The sequence below is a fragment of the Mauremys reevesii genome, linkage group 3 (genome assembly GCF_016161935.1).
Source record: "Mauremys reevesii isolate NIE-2019 linkage group 3, ASM1616193v1, whole genome shotgun sequence".
In the NCBI taxonomy this organism is placed as follows: Eukaryota; Metazoa; Chordata; order Testudines; family Geoemydidae; genus Mauremys; species Mauremys reevesii.
The window spans coordinates 67,273,406-67,285,865 of NC_052625.1; the positions used below are offsets into that span (position 1 = coordinate 67,273,406).

Here is a 12,460-nt window from a genome sequence, read left to right on the forward strand (position 1 = left end):
TCTCTTCCTGAAATAGTAAGAAATTAGATTGACAAAATTACAAAACAAATGAAGATGAAAAAGAGTTCCATATGGGTTAACTGCTGCAGAGCACAATAGTTCAACCTCCCACATGCTTAGAGAGAAGTTTTAAAAAGAAAAATGGTAACTTAGCAACAATTTGAAATGTAGCAGAATTATTTGTGTGTGTTGAGCATTTCCTATCATCGCACAAGTGCCTCACTGGTGGCAAAAAACATGAGAGCTTTCCACATTAACTTTCTTTCAAAATATATATTTTGTAATTGAGAGCATCTGACTAGCTTATGAACAAGGCAAAACCAAAACACGTCAGTATCACTTCATTTTTCATTGGTGAAAATTTATTATTAAAAATGTAGCAGTTTAACATCCATTTAAAAAAATTACATATAAGGAAGTATTAAATAAGTTAAGAATGCAAGTGAGAGAAAGGAAACTGGTAATTCATGCATCAGTTCCTTCGTAGAGCAAAGAAGAAGGGGGATGTTCATGAATAAAAAGCAGAAATTTGGGTAGAGTTAAATTTATGCAGTCTTCAAGCAGAGTACAAAAAGCTTGAATCTGACTAGAAAAAGGTAGAAAAGAGAATGCCATAGGGAGATTCAGAGAAATACATGAATGGTGAGAAGAACACATAAAAGATGATCTTGCTACATTCTGGATGGACTGGAGAGGAGTAAGATGAGGTCAGAGCTGAAGAAGGCATAAAGATAACTTGGGCAGAAATTACATGTCAGTAGGAATAATCTGCATGTCTGCATACTCAGAAGGATGTTAGCGTGTTTTTCTGTATTAGAAAGGTCTAACATCAAAAAGGGTTAGAAACTTTTTTTTTAGTTCAAGCTTAGATTCTAGAACAGTGGTTCTCAAACTTTTGTACTGGTTACTCCTTCGTAGCAAGCCGCTGAGTTCAACACCTCCTTATAAATTAAAAACACTTTTTATATTGTTAACACCATTATAAATTCTGGAGGAAAAGTAGGGTTTTGCGTGCAGGCTGACAGCTGGCAACCCTCCCCCCCCACCCCTGGAATAACCTCGCTGTGACAGTGTGCCCCATAAGGCTTTATGGAGTGGTGCTCTCAAATGTATGTATGATATAACTGGAATAGGGTTTTGCTACATATGCCATGTAACATATCTGTGTAAAGGTTATGATCTACTGGTTATGTTCATCCTAGTTGTATGCAGGCACCATTTGTGTGTTCAAAGTTATGAACATTGGCTGTATAATTGCTTGATTTCTAAGTAGCCTTAGTTAGAACATTTGGTCACTTCTTGGGAAAGGAATGTGCAAGTTAAGTGCTCAATCAGGAAGCACTTAACAGACAAGAGCTTGGAAGACTCCAATCCACATAAGAAGTCTACCGGAGGATGTTCAAGGTACCATGTGGGTAATGGCTGCTACCTGCAAGTCCTGAGTCATGCATGGGCATGAGACTTGCCCGTGTGATTCCGAATCTCCATTTTGTGACTGGAGGGTGAGGAGGGGATCTTCACCCACAAGAGAGAGTCTATTTAAACCCCTGGGAGACCCCTCCATTTTGTCTTCAGCTGGCTAAAGGAGGAGCCTTTCCACCACCACCCCGCCCGCCCCCCCCAGGATATTTGAAGGAAACGAACAAAGGACAGTAACTACAGGGGGTGTGAGTGATTGCTGGACCCAGGCTAAAAGGAGATTAGTCTGTAAAAGGGAGCATTCTGAAACTGGTGAGGATCTTACCTGTATTTAGTTTGATTAGACCTAGATTTGCGCATTTTATTATGTTTGGTGACTTTGTTCTGTCTGTTATTACTTAGTAACACTTAAATCCTACTTTCTGTATTTAATAAAATCACTTTCTATTTATTAATTAACTCAGAGTGTGTATTAATACCTGGGGGAGCAAACAACTGTGCATATCTCTCTATTAGGGCTAGTCTACACTTACCAGCCGGGTCGACACGGTGAGTTCGACTTCTCAGAGTTCGAACTATCGCGTCTAATCTGGACGCGATAGTTCGAACTCCGGAAGCACCGCGGTCGACTCCGGTACTCCACCACTGCAAAAGGCGGTGGCGGAGTCGACCTTGGAGCCGCGGACTTCGATTCCGCGGCGTCTGGACGGGTGAGTAGTTCGAATAGGGTACTTCGAATTCAGCTACGCTAGTCACGTAGCTGAACTTGCGTACCCTAGTTCGACCCCCGCCCTTAGTGTAGACCTGCCCTTAGTGTTACAGAGGGCGAACAATTTATGTGTTTACCCTGCATAAGCTTTATACAGGGTAAAACGGATTTATTTGGGTTTAGACCCCATTGGGAGTTGGGCATCTGAGTGCTAAAGACAAGCACACTTCTGTGAGCTGCTTTCAGGTAAACCTGCAGCTTTGGGGCACGTAATTCAGACCCTGGGTCTTTGTTGGAGCAGACGGGAGTGTCTGGCTCAGCAAGACAGGGTGCTGGAGTCCTGAGCTGGCAGGGAAAACAGGAGCAGAGGTAGTCTTGGCACATCAATTGGCAGCTCCCAGGGGGTTTTCTGTGATCCAACCCGTCACACTCGCGACCCCCTGAGGTGTCCCAGCCCCCAGTTTGAGAACCCCTGTTCTAAAAGGTGGTGGGTCTTAAAGACATTTCCTCCACAGCTTCCCATTCTCAGTCTACATGTTACTCAAACAACAAAGGCCATTAGTATTGGGTGGAGGGCAGAATATATGCAAACATGTCTCAATACCAGGGGTGTATGGTGCCCTCCTATTCCTTTAGTTCATATTTTCTTCTACCTATCAAGAGAGCTTTCAATCACGAAGCGCTGTTCAGACATTGGTTTTCTACGTTTCATTTTCTTTCAGAACTCGTTATTTGGTGAATTTTCGCTAGTAACTTATTTTTTTATGTCCTATGGGTGCTCAATTTCAGGTGCACATGCCCCCATGTGCCTTTGATAAGAGACTTGGTAGCAGTGCCTTGCAATCCACCCATGAGCACTAGCTGTCATTCCCCATACTGAGGGTATAGAAGCAGTATCAGATGAACAGCCTTCAGTTCCTTCTCAGCTGCCTAGGCCTGAGATGAAGCATTTTGTCTGTCATAGTTTCCTTTTTCATAGGGAATAGCTTCTAGTTTTTATTTGATTGATTAGAGCTTACTTTAGCCCCCCTTTTTAGTTTTTACCAGTTGTATTAGGTAGAGGTGTGTGTGTGTGTGTGTGGAAACTTCTTTGAGACTCCTCATTGCTCCCCCTCCCACCAGGGGGTACGGGTGGGTGAGTGCATGCTTTCCTTCTTTGAAGGATGTTATCTTTGTGTTAAGCCTAAATCCTCTGGATTTAAACATTGTCTCACTTGATGGAATTCTGTCCCTGTTGTTGATGGTCACTCACTGTGTCTGCAGCTTAGAGGACGTTGTTCAGGGTTTAAGAGTAGGCCTAGAAAAAACACGGAAATTAAGTTTAGGCTTCTCATGGTGGCGCACTCCCTTTGCCTTGCCTCAGCCCCAGGTCCAGATACCCCCTCTTCCGCCAGGTATAGCGGTCTCCCTGTTTGCACAGCACCCCCATCAACCTCTGCAGCCCACTCACCCACTGGGGAGAGAACCACAGAGGATGGCACCAAGACTTCAAGAAAGAGGAGCTCCAGATCACCTCAAAAAGAAGATGGTGCCAGGAAACCAAGGTTACCACAGAGACCCACTGCTTTGGAGACCTCACATCCCAGAAAGGATACCACTGAGGCTCCTGAGAACTCCTGATACCGAGGGCCCCTCAGCTAAGGCTTCAGGAACTTACAAGTCCTGTGGTACCCTGCTTTCAAGTTGCCTGCAGTATCCAAGTCGACATTGATAGCACTGATGGATCAGTTTGCAAAGCCAAGGTCATCCACAGAGCATCATCAGAGTTCTGCACACACTCACTGGATACCACAGGAGTTTAGATTTTCCAGGACTTGTTTATCTTGGATGAACTGGAATCCCCTGTATTGATGGATATGGAAAGACTCTTGGTACCAGGGCCTCATCTGTCACCATCTACTCTGCAGACTAACATTTTTTCCTAATGAGGCAGTGATGCTGCCACCTCCATCACATGTGGATGATTTTAAGCACTTCCAAGTGCTCACAAAGACAATTCCCGACTCCCTCCAGAATCCCCACAGAAGACATTCAGGAGACCCAGAACAAACTCTTGGATGTTCTCTATATTGCCACTTCTGGTCGAGTAGTCTTACCTACAAACAGAGCCCTGCTTGAACCTGCCAAAACAATTTGGGAAACCCCAGCTCCCAGACCTCCAACTTGTAAGAGGACAGAAAAAAAGGAAAAACGATGTTCCTGCTAAAGATTCCAAGTTTTTATTCACGCATCTAGCCCTCAATTCCTTGGTGCTGGATGCTGTGAATGAACAAAGTAGACAGCACCATTAAAGGCTATTCCACATTCTAAGGACCTAGATCTCTTTTTGGCCAAAAAAGGTGGTCCTCTGCTTTGTTACAATTTAAAATTGCCAATTATCAAGCGCTGATTACAAAATATAACTACACCCACTATGAGAAATTTAGTTTTTATTGATCCTCTGCCTCAGGAATAATGAGCGCAATATCAGGTGATCATTGTGGAAGGTCATTTATTAACCAGGACTTTGTTACTCTAGATGTGGCTGAGATGGCAGCCAACTCTGTTTCTGCAGTGGTCATGTGTCATGACTTCTGGCTGCAATCCTCAGGGCTCCCTAGGAAAAACACTGTGAGATTCAAGCTCTTTAGTGAGTTCACCAGTGGACTCTTGCATTCTTGCAGGGATTCGAGGGCTATTATCTGCTCCCTCAGTATCTACGTGCTTGCAAATAAGAGATTCAGCAGGTCATAGATGGCGCACAGATCCCACCAAGCCCAGTTCCTTGTTTATCACAGGCCTTTGCAACCACCTAAGAAGAAACCTAATTTCCACAAGAGAGAACCATCCTCCACCACAAGAACAAACACTACTCAGCTTTCCTCATCTCAGTGTCAATGTTGATGTTTTAGCCAAAAGTTTTGCTCTCTTCCATTATTTGGGGATCATCTCTCCCATTTTCGATCTTCATAGGAGAAGATTACTTCTGACAGATGGATTTTGGAGGTTGTAACATGAGGTTATTCCATCCATTTCACCTCCATTCCCCCACCCCATCCTCCTTCCTCATCTTTTTTCAGGGACTCATCTGCTGCAACAGGAAGTCCTATTCCTTCTCCATATAGTAGTCCACAGTTCCAGTTCCTGCCAAACACAGAGGGAAAGGGGTTCTATTCCAAGTAATTTCTGGTTCCCAAAAGTAAGAGTGTATGGAGACGAATCTTAGATTTCAGGTGGTTGAACATTTTCATCAAAACATGGAAGTTCAGAATGGCGACACTCATAGCTATAAACACCATCTCTAGATCTGGGGGATGGGTCTGCAGTCCTTGACCTTCGTGGTCAGCCAGGAGCACTTCCAATATCACATTCTCCCATCCAGGCTCTCTACTGCCCCCGGAGTCTTTATGAAGGCCCTTGAGAAGCCACTCGACGATCAGGAATAATTGATTTCTGCTATCTTGATGATTTGGCTTCTCAAGGACCATTTGTACAACAAAGTTCTTTCCACAGCAAGGAAAACTATGACCCTATTCAACCACTTAGGACTCGAGCCCAGCAAAGACCAGTCTACATTGAGACCAGTTCAGTGAATAGAGTTTATAAGGAGCCACTTAACATGCCACAAATATCCAGAGTTTACCTACCAACTGACAGGTTTTTGACACTATCAGATCTGATCTTGCAGGTTCAGGTAAGTCTGCAAAGAGCCACAATTTGTCTGCAGCTCCTAGATCATATGGTAGCCTGCACATTTGTCACACTTCATGCCAGATTGCACTTACACTGCTCTCAAGGATGGTTGAGAACTGATTACACCCCCAACAAGCACAGTCTGAACAAATTACTGTTGATTCCTCATCCGGTTCTACAGTTGGTGGAAAGACCTGGACAATGTCTGTGCTGGCATTCCCTTCATTCTGCCTCTCAACGATTGCCACCATTGTATGATGCATTTCTCATAGGGTAGCAGTTGGCAGTATAATATCTTCAAACACATACCATTCAAGGCCCAAGAGTCCGCTTTCCACAGTAACCTCCTGGAACTCAGATCAGTTAGATTTGCCTGCAAACATTTCCTTCCCATGATCAAGGGCTAATCTATCGACAGTCAACAGAACCAGCATTCGTTATATAAATTGTCAAGGAGGAGCAAGATTCCTTTCCCTTTGTGCAGAAGCAGTAAAATGGTAGAAGTGGCACATAGCGCGTCGGATTCTCTTCTCAGTGTCCTACTTACTGAGTCTTTAGAACACTATATCCAATGGCTCAAGCAGACACTTCTGCTAGGACTAGGAGTGGGAATCAAATACCTAATTCTTGAGCATATATTCCTCACCTGGTGTTTTCCAGAAACAGACCTCTTCACCAATGTCCTCAGCAGAGGGTATCGGATGTTCGGATCAAGAGGGTCTAGACCATCAATCTCAGGGAGATGCCTTCGTCATCTTCTGGTCAAGATATCTCCTCTGTACCTATCCACTACCACTGCTGCTCCTCAGAGTACTAAACAAAATCAATCAGGACAGAGCTAAAGTCATCCTAGTTGCACTGATTTGGCCAAGGCAAATATGGTTCCCCTGCCTGATTCACCTCACATCTCACTACAGCTTCCAACCATTCCTGACCTGCTGACTCAAGAACTGATCTCAGCTTGAACACGCAGTAGCTCAAGGCTTGGTTTCTAGATGGTTCTCTGTGGTAGAGATCTCCTGTTCAAGAGAGGTACAGGAGGTTTTGTTGAATAGCAGAAAAGCAGCAACTGGAAAAACTTACCTGCAGAAATGAAAGAGGTTCCACCATTGTTGTATCCTTTTGCTGAGTCTTCCCTTTTGGATATCTTAGATTACCTGTTGAGTTTGAAGAATTCATGCCTCTCTCTGAGTTCTGTTAAACTGTGATAGCTGCTAAATGAACTTTTCCATTGCCCTGTTGATTGGCTTTTAGTGTTGCTCACCCCATCACTTCCAGATTCATCAGAGGATTGGCTGACCTTTTTCCACATGTCAAAGAACCCACTCCTACGTAGAACTTGAATTTGGCCCTCAACTTTATAGACTCATAGACTTTTTAAGGTCAGAAGGGACCATTATGATCATCTAGTCTGACCTCCTGCACAATGCAGGCCACAGAATCTCACCCACCCACTCCTGTAACAAACCCCTAACCTATGTCTGAGTTATTGAAGTCCTCAAATTGTGGTTTGAAGACCTCAAGCTGCAGAGAATCCTCCAGCAAGTGACCCGTGCCCCATGCTGCAGAGGAAGGCAAAAAACCTCCAGGACCTTGCCAATCTGCCCTCGAGGAAAATTCCTTCCCGACCCCAAATATGGCGATCAGTTAAACCCTGAGCATGTAGGCAAGACTCACCAGCCAGTGAAGCCTCCATTTTGAACCACTAGCTAAGTGTGCCCTGCTACACTTGTCTGTGAAGACTGCATTTTTAGTGGCCATCACCTCCACTAGGAGAATTGGTGAGCTTTGTGCCTTAATGATTGGTCCCTTTCTATGCAGTTTTCTATAAAGAAAAGGTATGTCTTTGGCCACATCTCCCTTTTTTACCCAATGTAACCTCAGACTTTAATATCAGTCAGGTCATCAGCTGCCAGTGTTGCATCCTAAACCTCATCTGACTAGGAAGGAAGCTGCCCTATGCACCTTAGACATCAGGAGGATATTGGCTTTTTATTTGGAAAGGACTAAACCCTTCAGTGTCTCTCCCAGGCTGTTTCTCTCTTTCGTGGACAGAATTAAAGGAACCCCTCTTTCTTCTTAAAGACTCTCTAAGTGGGTATCCATTTGTTTCATCTTCTGCTATGAGGCTGCTAATGCTAAACCTCCTTTTAGGGTTGTAGCCCATTCCACCAGATCTCAGTCTACTTCCATAGCTCTGTTGAAGAATGTATCCATTGGTGAAATATGCAAAGCTGCTGTGGACTTTCATCTACACTTTGTCACAACACTATGCCTTAGTACATGCTTCTAGGGCAGATGCTGCCTTTGAGACTGCAGTTCTGCAAACTGTTAGACTACACTCCAAAACACCCACCTCCTTTAGAAAGTACTGCTGAGGAGTCGCCTGAAGTGGAGCATAGGGACCTTACCTGATAGAGAAGGGAAAGGTTATTTACCCTCTACGGTAACTGGAGTTCAAGATGTTTGACCCTATGGGTGCTTCACTACCTGCCTTCTTCCTCTCTACCTCAGAATCTTTGTGTTGTAGGACTTTGTAGTAGAGAAGGAACTGAGGGCAGTTCATCTGACACTTCCTGCATATCCTCAGTCTGGGGCACGAATATGCTAGGATGCATGTGTGGACCAAATGGGCACACTGCTATCAAAAGCCTCTGATCAAAGGTGCATGGAGTTCATGTGCACCTAAGTGTAACAGCCAACAAATATCTTGAAGAATTCCAGTTACTGTACAGGGTAAGTAACATCTTCTTTTGTATGCCTGTCACTTTTTAGCATTACAAAGATTAAATGTAGCATCTAAACTACCCACAATGGACAACACAAATATCCATTATTTGTACCTTTGTAATGTGTTAACATTTGAGAAGTGTTTTAAAAGTGTATCTATTTAACAATACCATTCCAGTCATAACCCAGTGATTGTCATAGCTGAGCAAATGCTTTATCGTAAAGATGCGTCTCATCCCACACTCTGAAGATCTTTCTAATCGGTTTCTGGTGACACACCTGAAAGAGCAAGATACAGTGGCAGTGACCTTCCACTGAAAGCATCCTACATTAAATCCCTAAAATGTCTAACTTGACACTGGTAGCAAAAGTATCTAATCAACAGTTGCAGTGCTGAAGACACTAAGGCAGCTATTTCCAAGCTACATATGGGTTTTTGCAGCAAATTAGAACCAATCTATTGAATTACATCTGGAAACAAATGGGAAGCCATTGGAGTTAACTGAGCATAGGCATAATTAGCTCTCGCTGACCCATTTTTGTAAGCAATAGGCTGCAACTTAGGGCACTATAGATGAAGATTCCAGGTAGTCCTCAAGAGAGCACAGCAACAGCCTAACCTGAAGACAGCAGAAGCATGAATGACTAGTCAAGTTTGCATCTTCCAGGAAAGGCTGCAACCTCTTTGTTGCAAATTATAAAATATAATAATGTATGAGCCACAAGAGCAATGAAGAAACTGAAGATTTGTGGCAAAAGTGATCTCTAATTTTCATTGCATCTGATCCCTCTTGCTAGTTTTCTTTTCTAAACTTCAGTTCTCCTGGAGCAGCTGTATAATTCAAGTTGAATGTGATGCATAGGCTAGAATTTCCATAAGTCATCCAGGCTCCTTGAAGTTTGTTGGTGTGAGCTCCACAGGGAAATTAGTTAGGGTATAGATGGTATCCACATTTAATTGTTCTGTTTTCATTCCTGTTAACTCAAAGATGAGTATCAGGTGACCTGAAGGCTAATTCCACCAGTGTTATGCTACCATTTCTGTCGTATCTACAACACATAATCACCTCTGAAATTTGAAGACTTCTCAGTTTTTATTTTTACCTAACATTGCTCTCAGTTGAAAGGCTAGGTCAGATGCTCCTTATGAGAGAATGCTTTAACACTCCCTTTTTAAATTCCCAGTGCTCCTCTGGGTACGTATAGCTATAATTTCCAAGATAGCTGTGGAAGCAGTGTATAGAAGGAAAAACCTAGGTTTTTAATACCTGAAATTCTCCAAAGATGTTGCCTCAACCAACCCCTGTTTCCATTCTTCCCTTCCCTGCATCTTTGGAGCATCTGTGTATTCTGTATAAAACTGAGGAAGTGGCTGTGCACCTCTTTATTGCTTTGGCATTAGAAAGAGCTGAAAGGGACATAAACAATTGCTTTTAGCAGTCCTGAGGCACATGGACTCCAAGGGTGTGGATCTGTGAAAGCAACATATTCAAAGACCTCCATTACTGGAAAGTGCCTTGATATCTTTTGGAATATGTCTCTTTTCTGCATGTGTGAATGTCTATTGCTCTTTTGTCTTTGGTTACTAATTGAGGTAATTTAATATATAATATTTTACAGGGAAAATGAACAGGTATTTTTATATTTGTGGGAAGGACAGAACAGGTCGTGCAGGGGGAGGAGTGGCACTATATGTGAAAGAAAGTGTAGATTCAAATGAAGTAAAAATCGTAAGCGAATCCACATGTTCCATAGAGTCTCTGTGGATAGAAATTTCATGCTCTAGTAAAAATATAACATTAGGGATCTATTATCGACCTCCTGACCAGGACAGTAATAGTGATGATGAAATGCTATGGGAAATTAGAGAGGCTATCAAAATTAAGAACACAATAATAGTGGGGGATTTCAATTATCCCCATATTGACTGGGAACATTTCACTTCAGGACGAAATGCAGAGATAAAATTTCTCGATACTTTAAATGACTGCTTTATGGAGCAGCTGGTACGGGAACCCACAAGGGGAGAGGCAACTCTAGATTTAATCCTGAGTGGAGTGCAGGAGCTGGTCCAAGAGGTAACTATAGCAGGACCGCTTGGAAATAGTGACCATAATACAATAGCATTCAACATCCCTGTGGTGGGAAAAACACCTCAACAGCCCAACAATGTGGCATTTAATTTCAAAAGGGGGAACTATACAAAAATGAGGGGGTTAGTTAGACAAAAGTTAAAAGGTACAGTGACTAAAGTGAAATCCCTGCAAGTTGCATGGGCCCTTTTTAAAGACACCATAAAAGAGGCCCAACTTCAATGTATACCCCAAATTAAGAAAAACAATAAAAGAACTAAAAAAGAGCCACCGTGGCTTAACAACCATGTAAAAGAAGCAGTGAGAGATAAAAAGACTTCCTTTAAAAAGTGGAAGTCAAATCCTAGTGAGGCAAATAGAAAGGAGCACAAACACTGCCAACTTAAGTGCAAGAGTGTAATAAGAAAAGCCAAAGAGGAGTTTGAAGAAGGGCTAGCCAAAAACTCCAAAGGTAATAACAAAATATTTTTTAAGTACATCAGAAGCAGGAAGCCTGCTAAACAACCAGTGGGGCCCCTTGATGATCAAAACACAAAAGGAGCGCTTAAAGACGATAAAGTCATTGCGGAGAAACTAAATGGATTCTTTGCTTCAGTCTTCATGGCTGAGGATGTTAGGGAGATTCCCAAACCTGAGCTGGCTTTTGTAGGTGACAAATCTGAGGAACTGTCACAGATTGAAGTGTCACTAGAGGAGGTTTTGGAATTAATTGATAAACTCAACATTAACAAGTCACCGGGACCAGATGGCATTCACCCAAGAGTTCTGCAAGAATTCAAATGTGAAGTTGCGGAACTATTAACTAAGGTTTGTAACCTGTCCTTTAAATCGGCTTCGGTACCTAATGACTGGAAGTTAGCTAATGTAACGCCAATATTTAAAAAGGGCTCTAGGGGTGATCCCGGCAATTACAGACCGGTAAGTCTAGCGTCGGTACCGGGCAAATTAGTTGAAACAATAGTAAAGAATAAAATTGTCAGACATATAGAAAAACATAAACTGTTGAGCAATAGTCAACATGGTTTCTGTAAAGGGAAATCGTGTCTTACTAATCTATTAGAATTCTTTGAAGGGGTCAACAAACATGTGGACAAGGGGGATCCGGTGGACATAGTGTACTTGGATTACCAGAAAGCCTTTGACAAGGTCCCTCACCAAAGGCTCTTACGTAAATTAAGTTATCATGGGATAAAGGGGAAGGTCCTTTCATGGATTGAGAACTGGTTAAAGGACAGGGAACAAAGGGTAGGAATTAATGGTAAATTCTCAGAATGGAGAGGGGTAACTAGTGGTGTTCCCCAAGGGTCAGTCCTCGGACCAATCCTATTCAATTTATTCATAAATGATCTGGAGAAAGGGGTAAACAGTGAGGTGGCCAAGTTTGCAGATGATACTAAACTTCTCAAGATAGTTAAGACCAAAGCAGATTGTGAAGAACTTCAAAAAGATCTCACAAAACTAAGTGATTGGGCAACAAAATGGCAAATGAAATTTAATGTGGATAAATGTAAAGTAATGCACATTGGAAAAAATAACCCCAACTATACATACAACATGATGGGGGCTAATTTAGCTACAACGAGTCAGGAAAAAGATCTTGGCGTCATCGTGGATAGTTCTCTGAAGATGTCCACGCAGTGTGCAGAGGTGGTCAAAAAAGCAAACAGGATGTTAGGAATCATTAAAAAGGGGATAGAGAATAAGACTGAGAATATATTATTGCCCTTATATAAATCCATGGTACGCCCACATCTCGAATACTGTGTACAGATGTGGTCTCCTCACCTCAAAAAAGATATTCTAGCACTAGAAAAGGTTCAGAAAAGGGCAACTAAAA

General features: G+C 42.6%; 1 protein-coding gene across 6 annotated transcripts in view; it reads left to right on the plus strand.

Moving 5' to 3' along the window:
* STRN (striatin) overlaps positions 1–12,460 on the plus strand; it is a 110,870-nt gene that overhangs the window by 74,039 nt on the left and 24,371 nt on the right. The gene's annotated exons all lie outside the window — the stretch shown is intronic.